The sequence below is a fragment of the Aulostomus chinensis genome, chromosome 12 (genome assembly GCF_037954235.1).
Source record: "Aulostomus chinensis isolate RoL2024-O1b breed Wild chromosome 12, RoL_Achi_v1.0, whole genome shotgun sequence".
NCBI lineage: Eukaryota > Metazoa > Chordata > Actinopteri > Syngnathiformes > Aulostomidae > Aulostomus > Aulostomus chinensis.
In genome coordinates this window covers 25,332,156-25,346,065 of record NC_141331.1, presented here as the reverse complement: position 1 = coordinate 25,346,065, position 13,910 = coordinate 25,332,156, and the positions used below count along the sequence as shown (strand labels likewise).

At 47.8% G+C, this 13,910-nt stretch overlaps 2 long non-coding RNA genes across 2 annotated transcripts; both read left to right on the top strand.

Annotated features, from left to right (window-relative positions):
* Positions 1-6,583: 6,583 nt before the first annotated feature.
* On the top strand, positions 6,584-7,065 carry LOC147252556 (uncharacterized). Its single transcript, XR_015118630.1, has 3 exons — positions 6,584-6,637; positions 6,711-6,779; positions 6,868-7,065. It is a non-coding gene; the product is annotated as an uncharacterized LOC147252556 (long non-coding RNA).
* Positions 7,066-13,349: 6,284 nt separating this feature from the next.
* Positions 13,350-13,710, top strand: LOC147252555 (uncharacterized). Its single transcript, XR_015118717.1, has 3 exons — positions 13,350-13,403; positions 13,477-13,545; positions 13,634-13,710. It is a non-coding gene; the product is annotated as an uncharacterized LOC147252555 (long non-coding RNA).
* The last annotated feature ends 200 nt before the right edge of the window (positions 13,711-13,910 follow it).

Below are 13,910 nucleotides of genomic sequence, written 5' to 3'. Positions count from 1 at the left end.
TATTCTATGGCCATTTTTGCTGAAACGCTTGCTATTGCAGCGAAAAAACCAAGATGATGAGATTTTGCAGCTTGACAACCAAAACATGATCATGAAGAGGCTGAAAAACATCCTGCAGCTGCAGAGCTTTAGGCCAGGCTCACGAAAGGTTCGTTGATCATGTCAGCCTCATTTTATGAAGATCCAACACAGTTCTTTGCTCCCTTGAATTAGAACATTCTGCAGTTAGCAGGGTGGAAATGAACATGAAGCTACAGTGACGCTCAGTCTGCTTTTTTCACTGCACCTGCAAAGCTGTTCCACGTCATTCTAAACATCCTGTCATCCTGACCTGGAACCTTCTTGCGGTGAGGCGATAGTGCTGACCACTGCACCACCGTGCCACCCCATTTTTGGAGCAGTTTTTAAAATTGTAATCAGTTTGTTAACCTGAAAGGGACATTTGGTTTGATTTAGCATTTATCATATTTTGATATATGTTTGGAATTCCTAAGATGTTTGATTCCCCATAGGACAGAAAAATATTTTTCCTTCTTGTTGTTTTTTTGTGTTTATGTTTAAAAAGAAAAGTGTTCTTGACCCCCTCCTGACATATTTGTTTTGGATTCATGACATAGGTCATGTCTTGTTTTATTCAACTATTAATTTAATTCATGTCGAAATGGAAATGACATTTTATTTTAGTTCACATTTTTGTTGTCGTTTTGAATGAAAAGGGCATTTCCTTTTGAATATTACAGTATTATTGCACGAGGCCGGACGAAACTCAATAAATGTACCTCTGACCCACTGAAAAAAAAAATCTTTGTGGCCCTTTAAGATGAGTATTGGAGTCCCCCTGGTCTAGAACAACACTCTTAAACAGAAATCATACTAGTATAACACGAGAACAAAGAAGTAAAATAACTCAGAAAAACTTGTTTCCCATCAAAAACACTTAACGTTTTGCCTTTAAACTGCTAAAGGGATCAACCAACACACAGAAAAGCTATGGGAAAATAAATGAAGTGCTAGTATTTTGCATGAGCTCTGCGTCAGACCACAATCAGATAGCTGCAAGTAACTGATGGCATGTACCACATCCCTCACCTCAAGAACTCCCAGGGCCAAATCACTCATCGGCACTTCCACAAGTAGCTCTCGGTAGTTCTGATTCAATGGCAGTTGAATTTCTACTTCTCACACGTGTAATTTTTTGGATCGAATTTCCCCAAAATACAGAGGAACCCTCTGATCAAGTGTACAGTGTACAGCAGTGCAGCAGAGTTCAAAGGAAGACAGAGTTGCAAGAAACCGTAAGCAACAAGTTGTGAGAAAAAAGTGAAGTAAACAGACAAGTAGAGACGACACAAGCTGAGGTTGCTTTTGTGGTTTATCAGTTTAGTATGAATGTGATGTGCTGCACCTGCTGGGGTTTGACTCTCACTATCACGACGAATCATTCACACTTTTAGATCAACATCTCCGCTCACACTGACTGTCTCACTCGTCCTGGCTCCTTACTGGTCCTCTACCAGTGTTCGTGGTCTCTGCCAAGGTTTGGGTGTTGATGTGATTTTCAATATCTGTGTGCGCTTTTCTAACCTTGAGCCTGAAGCCTTGACACTGTCATTGAACTGACAGATTACCAACTGACAAATAATGTTTGTAAAAAAAAGATGTAATCTATCCATCAATGATATGAGAGAGAAGACTAATCTATGCTGGCCATTTCCTGTGATACGGGCTTCTATTCCAGCAAATAGAAGTGTCTGCCCAACTCAACCATTATCCTCCAGGTCATTTGTCTGCCATTGTCAGTTTCCATCCCATCCATTAGAATGCTTCAGGGAGGGCAAACTGCAAAGACTGGAAGGAGAGATGGTGTCTATCGTCTCTGATAATCATGAATAAAGCAAATCTGGTGATTCACTGCCAGTTCTGAAAGTATGACACATTTCAGTTTCAGGAAGAAAAATAGAAAAAGAAAAAAAGGATCCATCCATCCATTTTCTACCTCTTATCCAGTTAAGGGTTGCAGGGGGGGGTGGAGCCTATCCCAGCAGCCTTCAGGTGAGAGGCGGGGTTCACCCTGGAAAGGTCACCAGTCCATGGCAGGGCCAACACATACAGACAGACAACCATTCACACTCCCAGCCACGACTACGGTCAATTTAGAGATTAACCTGGTCCCCTCTTGATGTCTTTGGACTGTGGAGGAAGCTGGAGTTCCGGAGAGAACCCACGCAGGAACAGGGAGAACATGGAGACTCACACAGAAAGACCCCGGGGCTTGAACCCGGAACCTTCTTGCTGTGAGGCGACAGTGCTGACCACTGCTCCACCGTGTCGCCCGAAAAAAGATGTTTTATGATTTGTTGACACAACATTAAAAATCTTATTTAGGCACAAAAACACTGGGAGTGGGAAGCATTTACAGTAACATCTTTAAGGACAGGTGAATTATATTGACTGGTACTGCATTTTCTATGTTAACTAGGGTTTACGAGGGCAGCATGGCTCAGAGGTAGAGAGTCTAGCAACCGAAGGACCCTTCACTGGCTTGGTCTTCCCCGGAGCTGCAGCAGCAAGGCACTGTATGGAAGGAGCAACATCTTGCAGCTCCCATTTAGAGGCCTACAAGAGGAGTTCATGGTGTCGCGGACCAGGGAGGCACTCCAATACAGAAACTCAAGGGACCCCAAAGTGTCAGCAGCAGGGATTGAGGTCAAGGCAGGAAAGGGAAAGCAGGTGAAACACTTGAGGTAGCAGAGTCTGGGCTGAGGCAGAGGAACCTTGTGGAGAATATGGCAAGAGGCTGTGCAGGTCTGAGTTATTTCCCCCTATGTCAGTTTCACAAAACAACAGGCGAAGAGAGGCGCCACCTTCTCCAGGAGGAAGTTCAAGCAGGCATGGAAGAAGAGAGAGCTAGCAGGATGGTGAGTCTGAGGCAGCAAGGGGCATAGATAAAGTGGGAATCTGCAGAGCAGCGAAGGATGACCTAGGATAACATCCTGCGAGCAGACTACTACAGAGTCCATTTTCAGATTCAAGCTGTGTACGATGGCCTACCAAGCTCAGTGAATCTCCACATCTGGGGCAAAATCAAGACTCCAGCTTGTGCGTTGTGCTCCGGAGGAGGTTCCCATAAACATATCCTCAGCAGTTGCCCAAAAGCACTTGCAGATGTTATTGCTGGCAGCATGTTCAAGTGCTCAAAGCACGAGCAGATCTGGTAGCCTCAGCCAAAAGCCCCATCCACCAATGTCACCCAAAGACCATCACCCTTATCAAGCTAGGAGAGAAACACCCCCCCACAACCTAGATTGGTGATTGGCCTCCTTTCCTAAGTAGCAGACTGGGAGCTGAGAGTGGATCAAGTTAAGTAGCTGTGCTTTCCAGAGCATGTTGCCCCAACCACACTGAGTCCAGACATGGTCATCTCCAACTCCACCAAGAAGGCGATCATGGCAGAGCTCACTGTACCCTGAGAGGAGTGCGTGGATGAAGCCTGTCTTATCTTGTATCGTGTGTACAAATGATATCAGGACGACATGCTGTCAACTTATTTATTGCTAACCGGACTGCAGGTTCACATGTTACAGCTTGGCAGATCTCAACATGAACTCTACTTCGACCTGATGACGTACACCCTCTGCACTTTGTATCAACCAATCAAATTCAAGCATTCAGGTATCCACTAGGTGGTGGTAGAATACCACAATTAGGATATTCCATCCATCGTCGTCTTCCGCTTATTCCTTACTAGTAAGGGTCGCGGGGGGGCTGGAGCCTATCCCAACAGCTTTCAGGCGAGAGGCGGGGTTCACCCTGGACAGGTCGCCAATCCATCGCAGGGCCAACATACAGAGACGAACAACCATTCACACTCACAGTCACACCTACGGTCAATTTAGAGAATCCAATCAGCCTAGTCCCCAAATTGATGTCTTTGGACGGTGGGAGAAAGCTGGAGTACCGGAGAGAACCCACGCAGGCACGGGGAGAACATGCAAACTCCACACAGAAAGATCCCACGCCCAACCCGGGACTCGAACACCTTCTTGCTGTGAGGCCACAGTGCTAACCACTGCACCACCGTGCAGCCCACAATTAGGATATTCTATAAGAATATTACAAAGCTCAAGAGCCGAAACATGTCCAAGTACCAGGAGTTGACAGGGTGGTGCAGGAGCAACCCACTGTGTGCCTATCAAGGAGGGATGTCAAGGCTTTGCAGGCCGGTCACTTTGCAGACTCTTTGCCAAACTTGGGTTCATGGGCCTGGCTAAGAAGTGGTCTATCAAATTCACTGTGGATGCTGCAGAGAGAGCCACCAGATGGCTCTGGCTGAAGAGGACTGATCACCACTGGTCAGGTTGCCTAGGGAAGGCTGGATGGTGTTCAAAAACCCAAAACACCTGATGAACCCAGGTAACTGATGATGCGTCCCAGCGCATCCACAGGATGTATTCAAGAGGCTTGAAACTTGAATAGCTGATAAGGATATCCACCTTTACTGGTTTACCAACCAAATTTTTCCAGTTAGTTAAATGCTGAAAAGTTTGTAAGTAATTGATTCCTGCAGACAACAACGTGTTGGGTGCGCTGTCAAATTCTACTGAGTCAGAGAAAAATACTGAATAAGAATAACTTGGACTCAGAGAGCCCATTTCAAATGTCCATGACTGCTATGGATATTTGAGCCTTGGATTCTGGGAGTGCGTATATCACTCAGCTCTTTCATTCATCACAGGAGACAGTTGAGGTTCTCACGACTATGTTTGCAAAAACAGTGCTGGGAGGTTCTCTTTAGTGGAAAGACACAATTTACATGGGTATCTGTTCATATCCAGGGCTATGATTGGTGATGTCTTATATCCATACTCTGTTGAACAGGGCTCCCAGATCTTACCACACTGGCTCCGGTGCCTCCCACTTCAGGTCTCCAGAGTTTATACTTTACTTGGGAAGACTGGTATGAGCTTTTCTGCCAGCAATACAGGGAGTAACCTCCAATCCAGCCGAACACTCAACACTCAAACTTCCTTTGGTCAGTTTACATTGTTGATCTCCAAACTCTTTTCTTCTAATGTTCTTGCATTTGATTTTGTTTTTTCCTTATCTGTGTATTGCACTCTGTATTATCATTATTGTGATTGTTGTTATTTGTCACACTTTTATTCTCCATGTCATTGTAAATGAGCTTAATCTCAGTTTTAAGGTTAAATAAGAATTGAATGAATGAATACTTCATGAAAGAGGACATGAGCAGTCACGACAGGTGAAAAGCTGATGGTATTCAGACAGCATAATCACACGTTTCTCAGATTCTGGAGGATTCAGCTCATCGCTTTGTACAAATTGTTGCTCCATGACAGTTTTATATGGGACTACAGCAGAACACAGCTTCTACCCCACACCAGCGGTGCCCACGCTCAGAGTGACAGCCTTAATACTCGCTTTACTGCTCTGTTTCGTGTCTCTGTTGCTGCAGCGGAACTTCCTGGTGGATCCATCGTTATCACCTTGCATCATTGTAGAATGTTTCATCAAATCAATCATCAATCAAATCATAAGAAATAAGAAATATCCTGAAATCAAAGTGGCCATTGAGTTTTTTTGTTGCCCTCACATCCTTTCATGATGCTGAAAACAGAAGAATAGGTAAAGGTATAAAGTTATCAATTAAAGGCACACTTCTCAGGTGTAATTTCAAAGAACTCACCAGGTTGAGAGTTGAGACTTCAAGACAACTGCTTGTTACCCACACTGATGATAAGAAGAGTGCTGGGTTTTCCTCTTCCTGCTTTCGCGGTAGTTTAGCCTTTTCCTCTTAAGACGAACAAGTTCCGTTCAGAAAAAAAGAGAAAAAAACCCACATCTTGTTTTCCAGCTGCAATGACACCTACTCTGAATAAATCTGACAGCTTTGTCTCCAATCTAAGTTGTGAACTCTGACAAAAAAAAAGAAGAAATGTTTGTGCGCACAAGAGCAAAATCTGCAGAGGAAGGGGGGGGGGGCAAGCTGGGGGTTACAACCCCTCAGTCAGTTGCCATCAAGGATTATTATTCAGCTTTTCTTGCTTTTTACAAATTCATACGGAACATGAAACATAATATGACACGTTACAGTACCATTAACATGTGATGTTATTGAAAATAAAGGTTTTACACATCTAAGGTGTCAAACTGGTCCCATTTCACCAGAGCAGTGTGAGGTTTTGACTCAGTGCTGTTTGTGCTCTTTAGTGCTGTTAACAATGATGTTTGATGGCATCCTTCAGTTTCCATCGCCCTTTACTAAAGGAAACTGTCTTCAGGTATTTCACTGACATCCTTTCAATCTCTGTGATAGACAGACCAAGTTTAAGAGTTGTAGTGGTCTGTCCTCCTTGAATTGCACTTCTGTAAGTGGAAACCCAAAGAGCGTGGACTGCTGCCAGGGCCTGTGCCTAAAAACGTCCTTGTTGCCAGTGTGGCAGGATGGCGCTACACTCCCCACCATGAGGGGCAGTGTGACAGATGGTAGTTAGTGTTCGCCTATAAATAGACCTGGTCGGACCCTTCTCCGTCCTTTTCCGCTTCCTCTCCCTCCTTTACGGGGCCTACAGCTGTGCGTGGTGGCGTCTCGCTGGTCAGCAAATCGCTTACAAAGGTATGCATGCTTGCTCTGCTCAATTTATTCAGTGTCCTGGGCCCCACGTTTACTCCAGTTTTGCTCCGTCCAGCGGTGTGGTGTTACCGGGAGCTGGGCTGTCTCTCCTGGGCTGTGTGTGTGCGTGGTACAGTTTCTGTGGGTAAGATGCGTAATTGTCTGCCTTTTATATCAAGCTGCCGATGTTCCGTGGTGTTTTGATTATCCTCTCCCGGACATCGTTTGTGTAGTCTGGGATGCGGGCTTCCTCCTCCTGCCTCGTCTGACACCACGATTCTGCTCTCCGGTAGGAAATGTTTATTCTTGGCTTTTGTTATTCTGTAACGTCCTTCATCCACATTTTAATTAGGTTAACTTGTTTATTTTGCAGTGCGCGGCCATCAATTGCCGCTGTGAGCCTTGCTGCTGTTTTGGTTCTTCTTCCTCTTCTTTTCTTCTCCTTGTCTTCAGTTGGATTTTGGTGATTCGGCTCATATCGGCTCCGATTCCATTAATGGTGGTTAAAGCCGTGCACTACGGCCTTTGTCAGAGCCTCAATGTGGGCCGGGAGGGCATCCTGACCCTCATCGGCGCTGAGCCATCGCCCTTGGAGACGAGTTTTAATTAGAGGGGCAGACATTTTCTTGATAATTTGAGTTTATTTCTTTTCTATTTGTTATTTCTTTCCTTGAATTATTACTGTTAGTTTTTGTGGGTTACATTTGATTTAATGTTTAGAACCTTTATTATTATTTTTATTATTATTATTGCCTTTTGCTCCCCATTTTGATCATTTGGATTTAAAATAGTTTCTGTTGAGTTATTGGGGTAGCGATATTTAGTTAGTGTGTGAGGGTTGCCGTGGTTTCATGTTTTTAATGGTGTTCTTTTCTTTTCTCTGACAGGTGCTGAGGGCCCAGAGCGGCAGCGGTCCCCTTGGTGGTGGTTCCTTATCCACGTTTTTTGGTTTGCTGTGTCACGGGTGCAGTGCAGTATTTTTTTGGATTTCTCCCCTTTTCGTCACCGCTGTCGTGGTAAGCCCCAGCCCTGTCCCCTTGGTCTTTCGGTAATTCCTCTTGTATTTCTGTTCATTGGCGTTTATTTAGTCTGTTGCTCATTTTTTAACTTTTTTTGTAATAAAAGTATTTTTATAATTGGGAATCACAGTCCTGTCCTGTGGTATTTTGAACTGTGTGCCTTTGTTCCATTGAAAGTTTGGTCATTTTTCTTTTTTTGAAATATTGTTTATATCCTGGGGTGAAAGCCCCCAGGTGGCGTTGTCGGCAATTGTTCCCCACTGCTCGCCTTGCCACATCTGGCGTTGTCGGCAGGACCCACAAGTAAAAAGGACAGAGACGTGATTTCCATTTTTAATTTTTGTAATGTTTGTATTTAAACACTGACTCAGGTTTTATGATAGAACCAAAACAGCAGTAACGCCACAGTCACTTGTCCTACCCAAAATTATCATCTTTTCCTTTCCTTTCGGAGGTCTAGGTGTGGTAGCTCTGCTGTTGGTATGGAGGAGGAAATGCAGCAGCTCAAGGAGCTTGTGCTGCAGCTCAAGGCAGACAATGAGCGGCTGCTCCGGGAGCGTGTTGCATCTCGTTCGGCCCTCGGTGGAGCAGCGTCAGTGTCCTCTGGTACAGCTGGTGGGGCTCCTCCTGTTGTGACGGAGCGGCTGGTGGTTATTCCCAGGGACCGCAGATGTCCCGTGTTTAATGGTAGGTCAGGCATCAGGGTCGCTGAGTGGATTGAGGAGATACAGGCATGCATGCGAGCCCGGCACCTCTCTGTTGCTGATCAGGCCCTCTTTATTATTGACCATTTGGAGGGAGAAGCGCGTGAGGAGATTAGGTTTCGACCAGGTGTAGAGCGTGATGACCCAGCTCGCATTTTTTCCATCTTGCAAGAGCTGTATGGCCATTCCCTGTCCTATGTCACTCTGCAGCAGGCTTTCTTTGGGAGGCAGCAACAGGAAGGTGAGTCACTACAGGAGTTTTCATTGGCCTTGTTAGCTTTAATGCAGAGCGTCAAACAGTGCGCTCCTGATGGGATGCCAAACTCGGAAGTTCTGCTGCGCGATCAGTTTGTGGAGCATGTCCTTGACAGTTCTCTGCGACGTGAACTAAAACAAATGGTTCGGCGCCAGCCCTCTGCTTCACTTCTAGAGGTGCGTGGGGAGGCCATTAGATGGGAGAGGGAGGGTCTTCCTGGGGGTTCTCGTGGGCGCAGCTGCTCTCTTCCGTCCGCTCATGGATTGCAGTTTAGTGTTCAGAGTTGTTCTATCCCGGCCCCAGCGGTTGTTCCCCAGGGGCCTGGTTTAGCTGAACTGATAGACCTTTTAAAGAGTCAACAGGAGCAGCTTAACCAGCTTACCCGCACCGTAGTTTCCTTGCAGGCCCCCCGACCCCAAGGTCGGACGTCACACAATTCTGTCATATGTCGCCGGTGTCAGCAGCCTGGGCACTTTGCCCGCGAGTGCGATGGGGAGCGTGTTCAATCTCGTGCACGTGCTCACTCTGTCACAGGGCTAACTTCTAACCCTTCTAGGCCTGCTTTGTCCACTCGGCAGCCGGAAAACTGAAGCCTGCTGAGCTTTTGAGACACAGCTCGGTGGGGGCCCCTCCAGGCTCTGTAGAAAGTAAACTGTCTGGTTTAATGTTCTCTTGTCCAAATGTTAATGTGTTGATGGGTAATGTCCCGGTGTTGTGTTTGGTGGATACTGGGTCCATGGTTTCCACCATCACGGAAAGTTTTTTTTCAGGAGCATTTTGCACCTTGGGACCATGATCGCCTGCAGTCCTGCAACTGGTTGCGGCTCCGGGCAGCTAATGGTTTAGCCATTCCATATGTTGGCTATTTAGAGCTTGATGTGACCCTGTGTGACAAGGTAATGTCTCGTTGTGGTATCTTAGTTGTTAAGGACCCCCCTGTAGCTGTGACCTCAGTCCCTGGAGTCTTGGGGATGAATGTTATCAGACGTTGTTATCAAGATCTTTTTGGGGCCTATGGCCAGTCTCTGTTCGAGGCACCCTCGGTGCTACAGGCCCCTGGCCCAGTTATTGAGGCCCTTCAGAAATGTCACCAGGCTGCAGCCCAGGTTCCTGAAAACCCTACTGGTGCAGTGAGGGTGCAAGGTAAGCGGGCCCTTCGTATCCCTGGTGGGGTAATGAAGATAGTGGCCAGCACTTGTTCATCACAGTTTTCAGATCAGGCTGTGCTGTTTGAACCCCCTGACTCTGGTTTGCCAAGTGGGTTACTGGTGTCTCCCTGTCTGGTTTGTGTTGTCCGGGGTACGGCTTATATTCCGGTGGTCAATGTGGGGACAACTGAGATTTTTTTGCACCCACAGACTTGCTTGGGTGCTCTCAGTCGCACCCAAGTTGTCAGTCTACCCACAGGGGTAACTGAGGTGAGGCTGACTACAGCTACCGTCTCCTCCCAAGTAGCTTCTGGCTCAACCTCAGGGGTTGCCCCACAAGTAGATTTGGCCATGTTGACAGAGGAAGAGCAGATGGAGGTGAGGTCCTTGTTACAAGAATACAGTTCAGTATTTGCAGCCCATGATGGCGACTTGGGCTGTACCAACCTCATCTCCCACGACATTCCGCTCCGGGATGATGTCCCTGTGAGGCAGAGATACCGCCGTATCCCCCCCTCAGAGTACGAAGCCGTAAAAGCTCACATCAACCAGCTTCTTGAAGCGCATGTCATTAAGGAGAGCAGTAGCCCTTATGCCTCACCCATCGTTTTGGTTCGTAAGAAGGACGGCAGTTTGCGCTTGTGCGTAGATTACCGTCTTCTTAACAGTAAGACTAGGAAAGACGCTTTCCCTTTGCCGCGCATTGAGGAAAGCCTAGATGCACTCAGTGGTGCCCGCTGGTTCTCCACCATTGATCTTGCCAGTGGGTACAACCAGGTACCAGTGTCGGAGCCAGATCGGCCCAAGACCGCTTTTTGTACTCCTTTCGGACTTTTTGAGTTCAATCGGATGCCTTTTGGACTGTGCAACGCCCCAAGTACTTTCCAGCGGCTGATGCAGAGAATGTTTGGAGATCAGCAAGGGCAAGAAGGAAGTTAAGTACTTGGGTCATGTTGTTTCCAGTGAGGGTGTCTCTACAGACCCCGAAAAGATTGCGGCTGTGTCCAAATGGAAACGACCCAGTCATGTTTCCGAGCTGCGCTCCTTTTTGGGTTTTGCCAGCTACTACCGACGTTTTGTGGAGGGCTTTGCCCAATTGGCCAGTCCTCTGCATAAGTTAGTGGCTGAGCTCACCAGCAAAAAGTCCAGAAAAGGGTCTGAGCAGGCTCTCAGTGCTTCCTGGACGTCCCAGTGTGAGGCCAGTTTTGAGGCCTTGAAGTCAAGGTTAGTGTCAGCTCCAGTTTTGACTTATGCCGACTTTTCTCGTCCTTTCATTTTGGAAGTTGACGCTAGTCACAGGGGCCTTGGGGCAGTGCTCTCCCAAGAGACCGATAGAGGTGTTCAGCCTGTAGCTTATGCCAGCCGAGGCCTCAGGCCCACTGAGCGCAACATGGATAATTACAGCTCCATGAAATTAGAATTTTTGGCGTTGAAGTGGGCCATGACCGAAAAGTTCCGTGAATATCTGTTGGGCCATAAGTGTCTGGTTTTCACTGATAACAACCCGTTGAGCTACCTGCAGTCCGCCAAGCTTGGAGCCACTGAGCACCGCTGGGCTGCCCAGTTGGCTGCATTTGATTTTGATATTAAGTATCGTTCAGGTCGCAGTAATCGCAACGCTGATGCACTTTCTCGGCAGTACTTGTCTGGTTCTGGCTTGGCCACGGGTGTTGTGCTAGGCACTTCAATCCCCAATGCCCTCCAGGTTGCAGTGTGTTCAGACCCGAAGGTTGTGGCAACCAAGGGTGTTGTATCTGCTTTTCCATCTCACTCCTCCGCTGATATCCGTGCCTTGCAGGAGGCAGATCCCCTTGTAAGTGAAGTTCTGGTGTTTTGGCGGAGGCAGGCTAAGCCAACTCCCACCGAGAGACTGCAGGTTTCAAAGCCAGCAATAGCTTTGCTGCGTCAGTGGGACCGCTTAGTTGAAAGAGAGGGTGTGCTCCACCGACGGGTCTTTCCACCTTATGGTGGGAGTGAATCCTTCCAGCTGATTTTGCCTGCTGTCCTGAAGCACGAGACCTTAAAGCGGTTGCATCAGGAGCATAGCCACCAGGGCATTGATCGGACCACCGACCTGGTGAGGCAGCGCTGCTACTGGCCAGGGATGTCCACAGACATTAAACAATGGGTCCAAGAGTGTGAGCGTTGCCAGGTTGCTAAAGACTCTGGTTCAGTTCCACATAGTTTCATGGGTCACTTGCTTGCCTCGGAACCCAATGAAATTGTGGCTGTCGATTTTACCCTGCTTGAGCCTTCCCGCAATGGTGCTGAAAATGTCCTGATTATGACAGATGTTTTTAGCAAGTTCACTGTTGCTGTTCCCACACGGGACCAACGGGCCTCCACTGTGGCCCAGGTCCTCCTTACTGAGTGGTTTTACAAATTTGGTGTTCCAAGCCGGCTGCACTCAGATCAGGGTAGGGGCTTTGAGAGTGCCCTGATTCACCAGCTTTGCTGTTTGTATGAGGTCGCTAAATCTCGCACTACCCCGTACCATCCAGCAGGCAATGGGCAGTGCGAGCGGTTTAACCGAACCCTCCATAACCTTTTACGCACTCTTCCAGCTTCAAAGAAACGGGACTGGGTCTCCTGTCTGCCTCAAGTGTTGTTTTCATACAATACCACCCCTCATCAGGGTACAGGAGAGTCCCCTTTCTACCTGATGTTTGGTAGAGAACCTCGTCTTCCCATTGATTTCCTTTTAGGGCGAGTTCAGGATCCTGTGCGTGGGGGAGTACAGGATTGGGTTGTTGAGCATCAAGCCAGACTTAGTGTAGCTTTTGAGGGTGCTCGGGAGCGATTGCAGGCTGCTTCTGGTCGTCGGAAGGAGCACCACGATCAGCGAGTTCGTGAGGCGCCATTACCAGTGGGTCAGTTAGTGTACCTAAAAGATCACAGTGCTAGGGGTAGGCATAAAATCCAGGACATCTGGAGCCCTGTTGTTCACCAGGTGTTAACAGCCCCAGAAAATCAAGGAGCAGTCTACACTGTCGCTCCAGTGCATCACCTGCACCAGGCACGAACAGTCCATCGAGACATGTTGAAAGCTGTTCTTGGCCCTGAGGCTCGAGCAGCCCCTCCTAGGGCCCACTCGCCTCACAGATCAGAACAGATGGAGGCTGACTCCCTCAGTGATGGTGATTTGTGGCTCTTGGTACCCGAAACACCTTTACCTCCTGCTGGTCCAAGTAGTTCCTCCGCTGAAACCCTTTCAGAGGTTCAGGCCAGCTCAAGTGCAATTCCTACATCGAGTCACCAGTCAGCAGGTGCCGCGTCGGACGGCTCGCACTACAGCTGGCCACCATTCCAACCCTTACCATCTCCCCTTACCTGCAGACCAGCATGGTAATCCTGTACAGCCTGTATCTAATGCCCAAATGGCCATTTTCAGGCCTTGGTGTTAAATTTGTAAATTTTTTTTGTTTCATCGTCGGGCCGACGATGCAAAAGCTGGGGGTAGATGTGGCAGGATGGCGCTACACTCCCCACCATGAGGGGCAGTGTGACAGATGGTAGTTAGTGTTCGCCTATAAATAGACCTGGTCGGACCCTTCTCCGTCCTTTTCCGCTTCCTCTCCCTCCTTTACGGGGCCTACAGCTGTGCGTGGTGGCGTCTCGCTGGTCAGCAAATCGCTTACAAAGGTATGTATGCTTGCTCTGCTCAATTTATTCAGTGTCCTGGGCCCCACGTTTACTCCAGTTTTGCTCCGTCCAGCGGTGTGGTGTTACCGGGAGCTGGGCTGTCTCTCCTGGGCTGTGTGTGTGCGTGGTACAGTTTCTGTGGGTAAGATGCGTAATTGTCTGCCTTTTATATCAAGCTGCCGATGTTCCGCGGTGTTTTGATTATTCTCTCCCGGACATCGTTTGTGTAGTCTGGGATGCGGGCTTCCTCCTCCTGCCTCGTCTGACACCACGATTCTGCTCTCCGGTAGGAAATGTTTATTCTTGGCTTTTGTTATTCTGTAACGTCCTTCATCCACATTTTAATTAGGTTAACTTGTTTATTTTGCAGTGCGCGGCCGTCAATTGCCACTGTGAGCCTTGCTGCTGTTTTGGTTCTTCTTCCTCTTCTTTTCTTCTCCTCGTCTTCAGTTGGATTTTGGTGATTCGGCTCATATCGGCTCCGATTCTATTAACGGTGGTTAAAGC